The sequence below is a fragment of the Venturia canescens genome, chromosome 3, assembly GCF_019457755.1.
Source record: "Venturia canescens isolate UGA chromosome 3, ASM1945775v1, whole genome shotgun sequence".
Classification (NCBI taxonomy): Eukaryota; Metazoa; Arthropoda; class Insecta; order Hymenoptera; family Ichneumonidae; genus Venturia; species Venturia canescens.
Window position 1 is genome coordinate 6,598,867 of NC_057423.1, and position 16,651 is coordinate 6,615,517.

General features: G+C 42.3%; 1 protein-coding gene and 1 long non-coding RNA gene across 3 annotated transcripts in view; one reads left to right on the forward strand and one right to left on the reverse strand.

Annotated features, from left to right (window-relative positions):
* The window catches only part of LOC122408234 (TOX high mobility group box family member 3-like), a 187,099-nt gene that overhangs the window by 61,119 nt on the left and 109,329 nt on the right, over positions 1-16,651 (forward strand). The gene's annotated exons all lie outside the window — the stretch shown is intronic.
* On the reverse strand, positions 1,871-15,925 carry LOC122408237 (uncharacterized). The gene is made up of 3 exons (XR_006260413.1): positions 15,912-15,925; positions 2,171-2,302; positions 1,871-1,888 (listed from the first exon to the last, which is right to left on the reverse strand). It is a non-coding gene; the product is annotated as an uncharacterized lncRNA (long non-coding RNA).

A 16,651-nucleotide genomic window follows, 5' to 3' on the forward strand; every position in this document is an offset into this window, starting at 1 on the left:
AGAATTAAGATAAATAGCATTCGCAGCTTTGATTTACGAGCACTCATTCCACATTTAGTGCTCGGGAGGCTGCGCAATATTCGTCAGGATCGAAGAACCTTTTTTTCGTATTTTAGACCGGCCGACGATCGCCGAAAATGGATATCCATCGATGAATCTGCAAAAATCTTGTTTTTCAAAAATGAATGTTCATGACTTTCGTATCTAATTTCTCATTCGATATATGGCGAATGGAAATAATCGAGTTATTCGTGGAACACACACGTGTTCGTTTTTATTTGAACGACCGAGCAACCTCTTTTTTTCGTATATAAATATTTCAATAAATTATCTCTCGATATCGTCGTATTGAATCGAGCCTCGCGCGCGATCTCCTTCTTTTTTCTCTCGGCCTCGGATTTCCTTTCATTTGGCATAAAAGTGAAAGAAAACCTTTTGTTGCTGGACCTTTGAAACAGTTTTACTGAGAATGAATCTCACAATCATTCTGTCCGCGAACCCAGTTTCGCGGCACGACCTCTCGTTCTCTGCCTCTCTCTCTCTTTCTCTTTCCTTCTCACTCGGTCCCAAGGCCTGCTTGCGAAACTCTTTGACTCAACGTTTGAAGGCATAGTGTCCCGTTTCTCAAGATTCTCTCGAAGAATAGATTTTTAAACTTCATTTACATATTTAAATTGAAACGGTGAATAAGTAAAATTTTCTGCAAAAATCATTATCAATAATAATCGAATACAGGTTTGAAGTGATTTTAAAAATGAGAGAAAAGAAGCGATTATTTGAATTATTTACAATGCTTTTCATCATCCTGCGAAAAAATATATATATATTTTTTTTAATTCTTTCATAAATATTTCATTGCCCTAAAATAAGTGAAAAAAATGTATTCCGACGATATTCGCTTTCAGGATTGCACGAGGTGGACAAAATTCTCGCGTCCTCGTTCCCGCGTTTCAACATTCTCTATTGCTAGCGTGACATCGATTCGATTAATAATATGCCTCGATGAATCGTGAATGAGGAATATCATTTCTATTCCTCATTCATTCGTTCAGCACAGTTGAAAAATTCTTTGCGAATAAAATTCAGCATCGACCGCCAATAATTAATCAGAAATTCTTCGCCTCAGAGAGTGTATGCTCCTTCCTTATTTTCTCTCCTTTTATCTCCTTCTTTTCTCGAGAATGATTTTTTCCCACACGATTCTTCCATAAATTAAACTAATTAGGTAGAATCTACTGTGTCTGGTGATACGATCGAATAAACGATTTTGATTCCTATAAATTCACTTTTAATCGTCAAGTGGTGTAAAAACCTATCTGTAAACATTATTTATGTTTTTTTTTTTTCGACAAGAAACAAGGAGGCTTGTTTCATCTCGTAAAAATTGATTCGTGGCTCATTCCCGTTCGATTTTCGACCGACCAATCTATTATCGTTCATTTAAAAAGCAGCGAATCTCCTTCTCTTAATCGAATGTCATCCGAAACTCGAGGAAAAAGACGTGAATTCGAAAAAATTTGTTGCATCACATGTTTTGCAAAATCGGCATTAAATTGTCACAACGAAAAAGTGGCCACTGCAATAACATTGTGGTGAAAGGGCTGTTCAAATGTTTCCAACGATTTTTCTGACGCTCCAAGTTTCCGGTAATCGGACATCAAATGAAACGAAAAAACGCGCTAAAATAAAAACCGTTTTTAGAAGAGATAACAATAGAAGTTATTAAAAATCATTTTTACACATTATTTGTTAGTATTTAAGCTCCGTAAAAAAATTTATTTCATTTTTTTTTCAAAAATGACAACATAAAAAATTACGCTTCCCGAAGCACTATAAAAAAAAAGTTGCTCCACGGTCTGCATCATTTCTTCTTGAAATGTTGATAGATCTGCAAAACGTTAAAAAAATCTTGTTTTTACAAGATTTATTTTTAAAGTTGTGGTTGTAGTCTGTCGAACCGGATTTTCGAAATTCGAAAAATTTAGCAATTTACGGCAGTCTTTTAAAAAAGTGTGCATTCTGTGTCATAGATGCCATACTTTAATTACGTTTACAACATTTTTTAATCACAATATCAAATATCCGACTCGACAGAAAAAAATAAGAAAAAAAAGACAGAAAAAAAACTCGACAAAAATATTAAAAACTGTGTGAGTTATATCATGCAAACCGTGCCAGAAAAAGTATAGTTTTGAGAAAAACGCATTTAAAGTTTCAAGTGCGTATCAGGTCCTCTCGTTCGGCAGTCACGTTTTCAATCGACTTTCACAGAAATACTCCTAAAATTATAGAAAGTAATAATCTGTAAAAAAAAAATCGATTTTTTGAAATTTCTGGACGTATGCTCTAATATAAATTCGTGGCAATATTTTTGAAAAAACTGCGTGATTTGATGGATTTCATGAAATTTCATCAAACAAAACCTATCGGTCGCGGTAATCCGGTCGATTGGTCTACGAGAAATTTCTATGATTCAGTGGAAAAATTAAATCTATTGTCATTGAATAGAAAAAATGTTGAACGCGTCAATTATTCGTCGAGCAAAGTGGGTTTATTTGAGTGACGGAATAGTATTTCTGAGTATATTTCGTCCGGAAAAACAACGTTACGAATTGTACTGCAACGAAATATGAAGGGGGAAAAAAAAGATAAAAACGTGAGGTCAACGACCAAAGATTCCTCAACTCGTCATATCTATCGCTATTGCGTAAAGTGTTAGTATCAACTTTACGTAGAGTCGTAGTATCTGCCTCGAAAAATTCCCACGATTGGTGCGTAGGGAAGGCTGAGAATATCTTGAGTGTACGCCGGGAAATACGGTCGAAGAGAAATTGTTGCCCCTACGAAATACCTCCGAGGGCAGGGAATGAAAAAATATTTTAACGAAAAATACCGATTCGCGGTTCGATAAGAACGAACCTCGGTGGAAACGTGTGTCTCTCGGTATCCACGAGCAATTAACGAAGATTTTCTTGATCGGTAATTAATTGACTCGAAGTCAGTGCGATTAGCCGATTAAAGGGAAACATAGTTGAGGGAAGCGAGTAGTATGAGGAAGAAAAATAAAAACGTAATGTGCAAATTTCTGATAATATCCAATAGTAAATGAAGATGTAATAACTTTTGATGAAAGTTATGCGGAAAGTGGAGAATGTTGAGAGAAGAGAAGCGAGAGGTTGAGAACTCCATTAACTTTTATTTCTTCGAGAAAGTAACTTCTCTTCTCTCTTTTCTCTCTCTCTCTCTCTCTCTCAATCTCCCTCGTTCTCTATTTCTTGGCGTCTTTCCTTATCCTCGTTTCTCTCTCGCCCCGCCCCACACCCACGGCTCGTCTTCGTGTGCAAAACTTTGTTAAGCGACTTGGACCAAAGTTTAATAAATTCCTACGTGAAAGTTTTCGTAGTACGAGCCGAGAGAAGAAAGAGATGCGGAAGGAGAGTATAGGAGAATGAAAAGTTGGGAAGAAAGCTGAACTTAAAAATAGTATATACGTTACTGTTATATCTCTATATGCAGATAAATGGGTTGGGGCAAAACCGAGGAAAGAAAAGTGACTCGATACTTTTCTACCTCGATATCTGCGCTTCCTTTTTCCATCCGGCTTTGGGGATAAGACATTTTTTTCAAATCAACTTTTCCAAGCTCGATCCTACTTTTATTTATTCTCGTAGAATTGCCCTTTTACGATGTTCGTACGTGTGGATAATTCTCCGGTTGTATATTATCGTCAAGTTTTCGCAGTCGTTGTAAAAGCCAGACCCTGACATCGGTCAGTTTTCCTAACGAATCTCCCCCGCAAAGGAGCCTGATCGGGGATGCGAATACTCGGCTTGAAAATAAAGGCAAAAAGTATTCCAGTTTCTGTGTTTTCTCTGGCCGCGTGGAACAAAAGTAATTCGATGCTTGCGGCTGAAAAAGTTTCGACGTAAATGCATTTGCAAGTCTAGCGATTCCCATGGCAACGATATGTTGAGTAAATATTTAAAGGCAGCTTGTTGGACAAAACGGTGCATGGGAGAGTCTTGTTGTGAGGAGAACGCTTTTGTGGAAAGACCAAGTGGAAACGGAATTGGGACGTTGTATAGAAGAGAAATAGGAAGAAAAAGAAGCGGAGCACTCGTAATAATGCAACGGATCCTGTCAAGTTCCTTGTCCATTCGGTTTAGTTACTTATTAACTTACCAAATAATTCAGAGGTGTGTTACGAAAATGATTATTTTTCAAACCCATCGACCCTGGGAAGACCAAATTTTCGGAGATGCTGAGCGTGCATTTAGAGGCAGAAAACGAAAAGCGCAAACACAAGGTGGACGAGAGAGCAAGAGAAAGAGGAGTAAGAGACGGAACGAAGAGAGAAGGGGTGTAATATATAGCGCTCCAGATACAATATTTATGTCCTGGCGTATTTCCCTTAGCAGCCCATTATTCATTCGCCGGGCATTGAATAAGCATCGGTATCATAGATCCAAGCGTCTCGTAAAACTCTTCATGCGCTCTGTGCTCGCGTATATGCACATACAGGCCATTTCAAGCCAAAACGACGGCTTCATAACCATCGCCGCATGTTTCTTTCCATTTTTTCGTGTCCTCATTCTCGCGCCGCGTTGGAGACTCGAAAAGGGAGAAGATACGAGTGGCAGTGTCTAGAAGCGTGTTTCTGGGCTTGCTTGTCAAAGAAACGTACGAAAAAATCTCAGAGAGAAAACGACTAATTTGCCGGAGCACACACACGTTTTTCGGCCCACTTTTTCCATCGGTAAATCTTACTTCTCGCGTCATTCGAGTCCAACGAAACGAGCAAACGCTCTCTTTTCCTTAAGATGGTAACCGGACTGAGCTGAAAAATAATCGGAGAAAACGGGAGGGGAGAGAGAGAGAGAAAGAGAGAATTACTGTAAAGGAAAAAAGCTCGAGGTAAATTCACGAGAAGTAAGAAGAGAAGGAACGAATGCAGCGATTCTTCGCTCCCCCCTTCCCCTGCTCTCTCGTAATATATTACAACGTTCTCTTTACTTGCTCTTTGCGTCTCTCGTTCCGTTGAAGCGTTGTTGGATCGATGGATGCTGGATCTTTGCAACAACGAGCATGTCCTCGAGTTCTCGGGTGGTCCATCGCTTAAGAAAACATCTCCTCGCTGCCTCATTTCTCTCTGCCTCATCTTTCCATCGGGGTTTTTTTTTTTTTTTTTTTTTTTTTTCAAATTCTGCAATCTCGTCCCTCAGTATTCGACGGTGCTTAAAAAATTTCCTTGCAAATGCACATTCCGTGAAATTTAAAACGACAAAACGATTAAGTGCGACATTTTGGATTCTTCATTTCTACGCGTTCGTTCGCTACCTCAAACGAAAATATTGAAATAGTTACGAGTTTTGGTGTTGGAACGAAGCGAGTGCAGCTATTTTCGCGAATAGTTGAGCATAAATTAGCATCCAAATCGACGAAACATTTCCTGTAATCGATAAAATCTTGAAGATAAGCCAGACACGTCCTTTATCTCTGTAGAATAGCAACCGGCTCATTTCATCCGCTTTTCCTGATAATCTAAATTACTTGGCACATATCACAAAGGAACGACGAATAGTCTGGCAGGCTTCTCTCTATCTCTGTTCCGCATGCCGTCCCCTATAACCCCATATTGTTCAGACCAACCGCGTTTCGACTGCAGTGCCTGGGACCGGTGCTCGCAGACAATTTGGGTCGTGTTTTCTCGCCAATTTCCAAAGCTGCGGCATATACTAGAAACATCTGAGCTACGAAAATCGTTGATTTTCCAATTTCATTCATGACTATGAAATGCTTTATCGTTCGGCACGTTTATCTCCTTGAATTCTCCCCACTTCCCCTTTCTTATTTCCACGTTGGTCACTCGCCATTGCAGATCCCAAGAATTTGCCAATCCCCTGACACCCACCTCTTTAACCGGATATCTTTCTCTCCTTTGTTTCTTGCTAATGCCGTTGTACCGCCATAATTAGATTACTGCAAGGCCGTAAATTAAATTCGTCGTTCGCTTTGGATTGTACTCGAAAGAGGAGCGATGGGGGAGTGAGGTTATCGGGAAGAGTGAAGAGTAGGTATTAGGACATCCTGCTCAAGGAGATTTGAGAGATTTAATTATTGCAGCCTCCCCCGTCGTCTCTCGTCGCTCGCTTTGCTCTCATTTTACATCCCGTTTATTCTTTGAGCTGTGCGGCTCGTAGAATCACGGCGCGATTTTGAGGCTTTTGACATTTCAGCTTTCTTCCTTTTTTTACTTCCCCCTTTTTCAGTCTCTAATCCTACAATAGTACCTTTCATTACGATTGTGAATAATAATTTTCGTTCGAAAAAACCAAAAAAATGAAAGTTTAACGAATTCTCATCACTCCCCGAGCCCTTCCCCCCCCCCCCCCCCCCCCCCTCCTTTGTGCTATTGTTACTTCAGTTTTTTATCGATTTTAACAACGCACCCAGCTTTTCCGTTTTACGATTTTTTTTATCACCCCATTTGTGAGGAATTTTTATGTCTTTTCTTTTGTTCCTTTCCACCCCTCAACTTTTCTCATTATATTTTATTGTTTTTTTTCCTCGTCTCTTTCTCTCGCTTCTCATTCGCGAAAACGAGGACTTTTTTCCTCCTCCTCCCTCCCCCCCCCCGAAACATTTTATCGAGCGGGCTCGGCGCTGTATTTGGCGTGGGGCGGAAAGGGGCGCGGAGGGGGGGAAGGGGTAGAAATGAAAAAGTGGACGCGTTAAGGCAACATTTATATTACTCGTGAGCTCGCGTTTTCTTTTTCTTGTCGTACTACTCGTTGCTCCAACGAGAGCCTTGTGCCAGTAACTATTATATCTATAAAACTATTCTTTAGACACATCAGTGTGTGTCCTCGTGCACGTGTGTGTGTGTGTGTGTGCGCGCGCGTGGTTAATGTGGCAGTGAGGGAGAGAGACGGGATAAGAAAGTGGGGAGGAAGCGGAGAAAATGAAAGCCGGTAAAGCGCATACGTTTTCATTATGAGGCACGAGCCAACTTTTTCCAACTTTTATCAGACTCTCCGAAGCCACAAGGCAAGGAGTAGAGACACACGATATCTACGCTATTCTCAATTCTCGAGCAAACGTACCAAAGACCGTGATATATCATGAATGCAAGTCCGGAGAATGAATAAAAATTCATCATTTGCAATGAAATAACTATTCCAATTCATTCATATTCGGTCCAGGATTGAAAGTTTACCGAACTTTACAAACCGTTTGAAAGTTTATCGATCCTCTAATTTAAATTGAAATATTTGCAGATGAAAAAACGTCACCGGGACGGTATACTCGTCGGATCGATCTCATTTCAATGAAATTTTTTGCTCCCGCGGGAGCAGACTCCTCATCACTCGCACAAAGTACCTTTGCCAGCGAATCGTCACTTTCTGGTTATTATTTTTTATTGTAAAAACGTCTCCAGTCAATTCTACAATGGAAATCTTCGTTCGAGTGGCTCTCAAAAACCCATCCTCAAGAATAGAAATTCTTTATTATTCCTCTTCATCTCTTAACCTGCGTAAAAAGTTTCTCGTATCGGCGAACCACGAGCTTCGGTTAAGAGGAAGGGGGCTTGAACGGGCGGCCGAAAAAGCAAGCAGAGCCACGCGAGCGAAGCTCTGCCCTCGTTTACGAGTCCATTTTCAAAACTGCACCTAAAAACCGGTTGTAAAACGTAAGTTTGACCATGAAACGTTACGGCACGATCTCGGCCGTTTCATTACCGCGGGAGCAGACTCACTCTCGCGCCTCCGCGTCTCGTCGCGATCGGCGATTCGGGGGAAGGGGAGCCTCCGAATTTCAGTCAGTTCGAAATATTTTTTTTCCGCTAAAACACCACTCGTTGCTTCCGGCCAAATACGAACTTGTTACGTGTATAGTACTACGAGATTGTTACAGATGTACACGCGAGAATCCGAATGCATGCACGAGCAGGGGCTGCTCTGGAATAAGAGAAAAGAGAAAGCAAAAGCGAAGAGAAGGGGCCGGGGGAGAGCAGCGGGATGCGGGAGAGAAGGAGAGAGAGAGAGAGAGAGAGAGAGAGAGAGAGAGAGAGAGAGAGAGAGAGAGAGAGAGAGAGAGAGAGAGAGAGAGAGAGACGAGAATGCCGGAGACAAAACGTAATCCCAACACGAAGATTTATGTCGCATCGTGGAACCCCATAAAATCTTCTAGCACAGTATTCCGTAATAGTCCCGACGCTATTACCGCCCTGCCCACCCCTCCCCGTTCATCCATCCTCGACACTACACCCTCCTCCGCTTTTTCTCTTTCTCTCAATTTCAATGTTTCGTTCTCAACTTCGATTTCACATTCTTTCTCGACTTTCCTTTATTCGACGTTTCTCTCTCTCTTCTTCTTTCTCTTTCTGGCAACATGATTTCGAAATCGGACACGTCGAGAGATCCGCGAATGAATCTTCTCCAACGAGGATTCCATGTCGCATCAAACTGTCGCTCGTACGATAATTGTGTGTTGCACGATTCTCAGACAAAAGTCCATTTTGTTTGATCTAAATGATCGCGTCGAATTGCATTCTACCTTAAGATAATTTCATTCGATTTCATTCGATTATAGTAATCAAGTGAAATCCTACTGCTTTTCTCTCCATTCTAATCCTTTTTTATCATCCAAGCTCGAAGTTACATTTGTTTTGGAGAATCTTGGAAACCTGCTCATCTTAAAACACGAAAAATCTTCTATAAGATTTTGAACATTTCTATTTATTTTGTGATTTGTTTTGAGTTTTTAAATAATAATAAAAATACAAAATGAGAGTAAAAATAAATATGAAAATAGAAATGAAAATTTTACGAATTTTCGGGATTTGGGATTCAGTGAAACGCTTCGATGTGCTCGCGTTTACAGAATCTCGCCAGATGAGATGCAATCACGTATGGAAATTCATACGAAATCCACTGATGACGATGATAATTTGAAGGCCCCGTTGGTGTCGAGCAACTCAGAACTGTTCAGCAAAAAAGTCTGTCATGATTTTTCATTCGGTTGAATTTGGTCCATAGGCAATCGGCTCTGATATCTAATACGTATTTTCTGGGTCCTCGATTAGTCCATTATTAACGAGTCGCTTTGATCCCTGATGTCGTGTCTCCGGGGTTCCCCCTCGCGGCGTGGCGAATCAACGGAGCACAGAGGAAGAGAAGCGGCTAGAAGAATCGATTCGAATTTCAATAGAGTGCGAGGAAACGCGCGGGAGAAAGAGAGAAAAAACTGAGCGAAGGGAGACCGCACGATTTCTGTGGCGATGTCATTTCTTATCTCCCTTGGGGTTTTGTTAACTCGGTCTGAGCTGCGCTCTCTGCCCCCGTCAGTTGTCCCGCGACAATGAGATACTCCGAATACAATAAGATTTAAAACTTCTCCCTTTTTCAATGCTCAAACCCTATACGCACTTGTGCTTAAAGCTCTCCATGTAAATACACGAATTTACATGATTCCAAGTGCCATTCGCTGAGCATGTAATTTCGGTTACTACTTGCAGCCGAAACTCCGCGAACGAATGTCTGCGAATTGAAAGCTTGCATCGGTCGATGAGGCTCCATGCAAATTCTATTGCTCGCTCATACTTTTTTAATACCTGAAACCGGTCAGCATTTCTTCACTCTGCTCTCGGTTTTCTGCTCTCCCTGAAGAGGCGATGAGAAAAAGGGGCTCATTCGTCTCGGTTAAATCGGACGGAAAACGTTCAGGGAAAATAAACAAAACGATCAGTTCTCCCTGCAGTGAAAAGCTTGATGCAAATCGTTAGACAATTTCTATTTGATGAGAATCGCGTCTTCGATTTGTACAGCTACTGCATTCTTTACCATTTCCTCGCTTTTTTCGCCATTATTTTTCAAAGAAAATGTGAATAAATGGATGCCGGTTCGATTTTCGATTCACGATATTGCTTCGTAGAGTTCTTTCTTTCGGTTTATTTTTCCCTCAAAAACGATCATGTAAGTCTGGATTGGTCGAGAGAGAATATCTGTTCCGTTCGGTAGGTCACAGATCGACGCTATATTTATATGTTTCAATGTATACGAAGAGTGTCGAGAAGGCCTTCCAGGCATCGAACTTGTGATTTACGGGACTTTCTATTCTCTTACGTGCATGTTAGATGCTCGAGTGATATCGTGTCTCTCCATAACTCGTCCTCTCCCCTCACCATTTTCTACGTATGAGCGTCTCGAGCTTCGTGTACCTCCATGTATATTTCATTCTCGTGTAATCTCGTTTTCCGTTTATTTACGAGCACGTGTCAATGCACACGTAATAGTAAAACTCGGGGATGCTCGTTAAAGAAAATGAGATCGTTGTTTCATTACGTTTAATCGTTTATTTATGGATGAGGCAAGTACCGACTGAGTTCGATTTTTCCTAATCCGAGATTTCCGTCCGACCGGCAGGATCCTTTAATAAAAGGTTCATTCAATGGGACGCAGAAAAAGCTGTGAAAATTTGAAAGTTTTTTTCGTACGGATTGTCAAGTCGCGTTGTCGTTATTCATTCAAGATTCCAGAACGTTTTTTCCCCCGAATGAATGCGAGCACGTTGAAATCTAATGAAAAATCAAATTCCCATGGGGATAGGCGAGCCGGTCTCGATTTTGGTGCACTCTGCTCTCAGAAATATCGAATTATGACTCGTACGTCATACCCCATGAAAAGAGCACTCTCTTCAGCCTATTTCGTTCTTTCATCCACTCCGGAAAAAAAAAAGAGGGAATCAGTTGAGAAGAGTATTCCACCCTCTCGGTTCTTTTGTTTCCCCTTTTCTACGTGCGACTCGCTTTTGCCCTTAAATTGTATATAAAATGGCGCGCAGTCCTCAAATTTATGCGGCATGAGTTCGCATGATCCGTGCATATTTCCACTGGAAAACGGAGACTCGAGGGGAGGGGCGGTGGTTGTTGTTTGTGTTTGTGCACTCCCGGCCGGCGCGCATAAAACTCCTGTTTTCTTTTCAATCCTGGGAACATCGAAATGCTACGAAAAAGTGGGGAAAGGGAAGAAAAGACGGAAGAGGAAAAGGAGAAAGGAGAGCGAGGGGTAGTGGATGCGAAAGCACGAATTGAAAACAATATTTCACCGGCATAAAGCCTCTCTGTGTATATCGTCAACTCGCATAAAAATAACAGGCTTGAAATTGATTTATCTTACGGGCACGGTATTCCCGTCACGATTCCTTTCAACTCAATTATTAATTCAATGGTTTATGCGCGTATAGACAGCATTGTGTACATAAGGGGAGCCAAGATACACCGTTGACGAGTGGAAGGACTTTAACGTCCACGCAACTCGCTTCTTTTTCTTTTAATAAGCTTTTTTCATTTCGAATAGCCGCGTTTGTGCGGGCAGATTGTTATCAGGGCGTGTTAGAATTGGAGAAACACGGCGGTCTAATTTATATTCTTAATTTTCTTCGATAAGAAAAAAAGGAAGGAAGAGGGGACAGAGCGAGGCCGTCCGAGTATAAATATAGTTTAGGCGACGCCGTTATTAAAACGGTGCGACCAAGGGAAACTCGGAAATCTCGTGTACTCGTTGTGTACAAAAATTGAGACAAATGACTAGCACTTTGGGGACGTTGGGACGTCCCGTCAACGTGGGGGAGGGCCGGGTTCGCGCGCTCGTTCGTGCGTATTTAGTCACGTGCTTTGACTCGAGACTTGGTCCCCGTTTCGTTTTAACGCCAAGTTTCGTCGAGATTAATGTCACCGCGAAAAAAATGAAATTCGCTGTTTCGATTTTGCCCTCTTTCAACACTCGAATACTAGCGAAAAAAGGGGCGAGCTTTTCTTCGATTTGAGCTTTTCGACTATTTGTCACGCAGCTCTATCACCGAAAAATCTCATTCCATTTTCATGCTGCGAATCACTCTCGAGACTTTCTTCTTTTTTTCCCCTCCGAATGGCTAATAAATGGAAAGACTTCGGAGATCCGATCGAAAGAGGTCACCACACACACACACTCCTTTATCGGTGCGGGCAACTTGGCAATTTTGTCTGCTCACAGAAAATTTAAAAGCCAAGTTATACTTTATGTGGCGCGATAATGGCCGCGATATATCACCCTTCGTGATACATATTAAAGCTATGCCACTATACTTGCTAAACTTTACGTATATATGGATTTATAAATGTACATATAATACTCGCATATAGCGTACAAGTTTGCCTGGCGATTGGCCAACTGGGTTGCCATCTTCTCGGCCAATTCTTGGCTCTTACATGCCACGTGTGTTATGCATTCGGAATTCGAGAGAAAGAGAGAAAAAAGAAGAAGAAAACCCATACCTTAACGAACCAATGAAAATTCGCCGAATTATGCATGCGAGCTATCTCCGCTCGGAACTTGAATATAGTTTCATTCATTAATCCTCGTACTTTGAAGATTTACCGACCAACTTTATTAAACTTCAACTTGCAATCGATCGAAATAGCTTCGAAATGGTTCATCCCGAAAGCCTCGTATTAAAATCTCGTTTTTCGAGTTTGGATTCTTGTTGCACATTTTTAGAAATTTATTAGTCGTGTCTCCTGCACTCAGCGAGCAGGTATCGAGCAGACATTCGATGTTTCAAAAACCCTGCTCCTCCAGCACGGGTTTTGTGATTGAGCAGACAAAAACCTGTTCCAGTTTCGACAATCCTGGACGAAAAATCCTTGAAAATACATTTGACTGAAAGGTGACTATTGAAAAATAAAAATCTCCATGAAACTCGGTTTTTACACTATTTATTCCAGCGTCGACGTGAAAGTGTATAAATCTTCATAATTCCAGGGGCCTGATCAATTGCGATTGTGCTTTAAAGCTGGAATACTTGAAACGTTGGTCCCACACAGCTGAGTGTCTCTGCAGATGAAGCGAAAGATGCGAAAGTTTTATGAAAGATTTGATGAAAGTGTTTCCCGAGGAGGGCTCGGAGTCCCGGTGATTAAGCGACGGAGCGATAAACAACGGTGAGCATTGCACAGTCGTACGACGAGAAGAAAAAGAAGGGAAAAGCTCGCGAAAGGTTATGACACTAATGCCGGGTGGCGCTCTACTCTAAAAAGGCGAAGGGCCGAAGGGGTGATAGGAAAAGCCGTTTGCAGCTTCGCTGATAGCGTCGAGGAAAATGAAGGAAACCGCGCGAGAAAGCACGGCGGTATGATGGACGGTTTTTCATTTGTTTTCCTCGCCGCAACGGCAATTCTACCGACCTAAAACTCCCTTCGGTGTCCTGACTCACTCCGCATCTCAACTCTTATGTAGCATTCATCAGAGCCGCGGAGCAATATTCGCTAGGAAGCAAATACAATAAAGCGAGATGTTGGGTGAAACCCCACGAGAGCTCTGAACTTGTATACATTATGCTTCAAGACATACAGCCCCGTTTCCCCCCGCCCTCGCCGCGCGCGGCCTCTTTCCTTCTCTCGTCACAAAGAAATCTGCTTGACGAGTTTCCTCATTTCCATAAATCCGTTATTTTTCTTCATTTCATATATTTCATTCACTCCAATCATAAACAGCCTTTGTGGATTTTATACTGCATTAAAAGCGATGATGAATTCGTGGCTGATGGATAGAGCAAGCGCGTTTGCGGCTCAGCCTGCCCCGGAGCCCCCGTCTCCACGGGGACTTCCGCGAGCCCTTTATTTACTCGGCAAAATTTCATTTATTCTCCTCAATCATTGAAGTATTTCCGTTGTATTCGAACAAGGAACATTTCCCGCCGGCGTATTCGCTGATCTCGCGAGCTCCAAAGTCTGTCGATATTTGAATATAGGATTATTGCGGACGCTTCGTTTTCACAAATTGATGAAATCAGAGCCTCATTTCGGAAGCACCAACTTCCGGCCTACTCCGAACTGAAAAAATTGAAGTTATTTCAGTTCAAAATTATCGTCCTTGGAACAGGAACTTTGTACAGATTTTTAGACGAATTTTTCATTTCGTTTTCCAATTAAATTCCTCGCGCCTTAATCGGAAATCGATGGACAATAGTTTGTTGGATACCGCGTACAATGGTAGGTTCGAAAGTCCGTATGCGATTACGTTCGCACAATGCAGTGATTATTCTGGCTAATTACGAGAGAGAATGTCTTTACCGCATTAGTCCTGAATTGGATTTCACGTGGTAGCCTTTCCGAGCCGGCATCGAATCGTCCCTTTTTCTCCCGCTTCTCTTCCGATCCTCCATTCGTCTCTCGGCCCTATTTTCGACGCGTCAAAGGACATTGTAATCCATAACGATTACGAGCCTCGTAAGACTCCCCGTCGCTCATTCGCGAAGGAGAGAGCGACTCGTCGTCGCTAATCTTACAACTTGGTAAAAACGAAGCGTAATTATATTTATCTCGTTTCACACGGTTCACACGCGTCTCACTTTCCATATTACGCAACAACGAGTGCGCGTTTTCGTCTCGAATATTTTTTCCTGATAGCTAATTATAGAACGATGAAATCGAGGATGAAGCTTTTGGAACAAAAGGAACTTGGAAGCCATCGGATAGCTCCGATTCTCTTAACAAATATATAAAGTTTTCAATTCGTTATCTAAACTTGTGCAGTATATATTAGGAAGCAATAACAGGAAGTATGCGAAGAAGAGTGCACTTTGATTCCGCATTACGTGGGATTTGCAACGATCGTAAGAGTGTATCAGAAACGGGCGTAAATCGGGGCATTGGGAACATAAACTTGTGAGTGAATCGATGCACCTTTCGCCTGCTCCGTTAACACATTCGATTTCGCGAGAGATAGACGAAAAGAGATACGCGTATTAGCGAGTATTAATTGAGAATTAATTCGCGCACGCCGGAGCCACTTAAAATTCCAGATTATTTCTGTTATGCCCTCTCTCGTATCTCGATTGCTCGAAACGCGTGTAATCGGAGATCGGGCAATTCGCATATTCAATATACGAGTCGTACAAGAGTACAACTCCGCTCTTTGCTGCACTCGCGATTGCTCTCTTTCACTCGTTCCTTTTCGACGCGCTCTCCAAAGCCACGAGGCAAAGTAAACATGCGTATGCAGAAAATGCGTTTGTACGAGGACGCCCCTCGCAATGTTCTGCCATTGTTTCGCCGGGGAGACGAAGAGAGTCGAGTGCGCAGATAAAGACAGGGAAAGGGATATCGAAAATCGTCTGGCAATAGGTCGTGGTTCGGCTTTACGACCTCGTAAACAGCCTGTTATCGGTGTTATTTAATGGCTAACTGCTAATCCTTAAGAGGCAATAGTGCGCTCGCGAACCAGCGACGGTTCAACAGCGCGAGAGATTCTCTCTTCTTCGGCGTACTCGAGTGAACGTAACGTTATAAACAGTAGGCTCGTGCTCGTGCACACTCGCGATTCCCTGTGCACGTGTTTAGTCGCGGGCGACTGCGAAATGACAAAAGAGACGATCGCAATTAGGCGTCGGTGCGAATCGATGCTTCGTGCGGCCTGATTGCCTCTCGGCAAGTCCCGAATGAGCGAGAAAACGTTGCTACTGGCCGCGCAGAAATTAAGAGGGAAATGTCGGGGCACCGGAGGGCGCGATGTCGCGTGTTGCTGCTGCCCCTGCCGCGCGAGCAGGTCGAAAAGGATTTAATGAGAGACGGAATAGGAGGGGGAGGCAACGAGGAAGAGAGGAAGGCGAGAAAGAGCGAGAAAGCGGAACAACAGCAGAAGGCTTTTACACTAATGCAGAAACTAGTTTTACTGCGAATGTATTATCGGAATCTGTACAGTTGAATCTCGGTTGCTAACTTATTCTTCGACCGCTTTTCAAGCTCATATTTATTCGATAAAATAACATTCCAGCGGGGATTTACAAGTCGCGAATCAAACATGAATGAAATTCAACGAGGTTTTAATTTTGTCAACGAGCTTTCGTAGACTTTCATCAAATTTTTGACCCACCATTTTGATTTCATCCGTGCTCGTGAAATTCATTTGTTTCGAAGAAATTCTTGAAAAAGTGCGCATCCGTCCGTGAAGATAATAATCCCTCGTTAGCTGCGAGGTTTCCATTTCTTTCGAATGACGGGGCGTTCAATGAGGAAGAAAACTGCTTTTCCTCGGGAGCCTTCCATTCGCAGAATCCCTAAAGTCTGAAAATTTTCAAGTCTCGACTCGAAGTTGATTGATGCAGGGCCTGCGGGAGGAATAGAGTCGCCTTTGAAGGAGAGGAAAAAACAGGATTAAGAAATAATATCAAACGAGGAAGAAGCCGAAGGAAACTCGAGCCACTTTCCTTCGAATTTTCTTCATTCCGGATCCGTGAATTTCAATCAAATTCAATCAATCCATGCGCCAATGAAATATCAAATGGAAACACGAGCGAAATCTGTCGCGAGAAAAATTAGGATAAATAACCGCGGGTAATAACGGAATTTGCACAAAATAGCGAGCAACTCCGCTCGAATGATTCGTCAACCGTTTCCGTCAGTCCGGGATTCGATAACTCTCGGACTAACGGAGGTTACACTATACCATCTCGTGTTCTCATGATCGTTGTGTTGTTTGAATCGAAGCCCCGGGACGAGATCTCCTCCGGTCAATATAGATATGCCAGCGAGAGTATTGTTTATCGGGCATGGCAGAACGATTTGAAATCGCGCGCATTAACCTACTTATCGTTTCTCCGGGAGTAAGCGAGC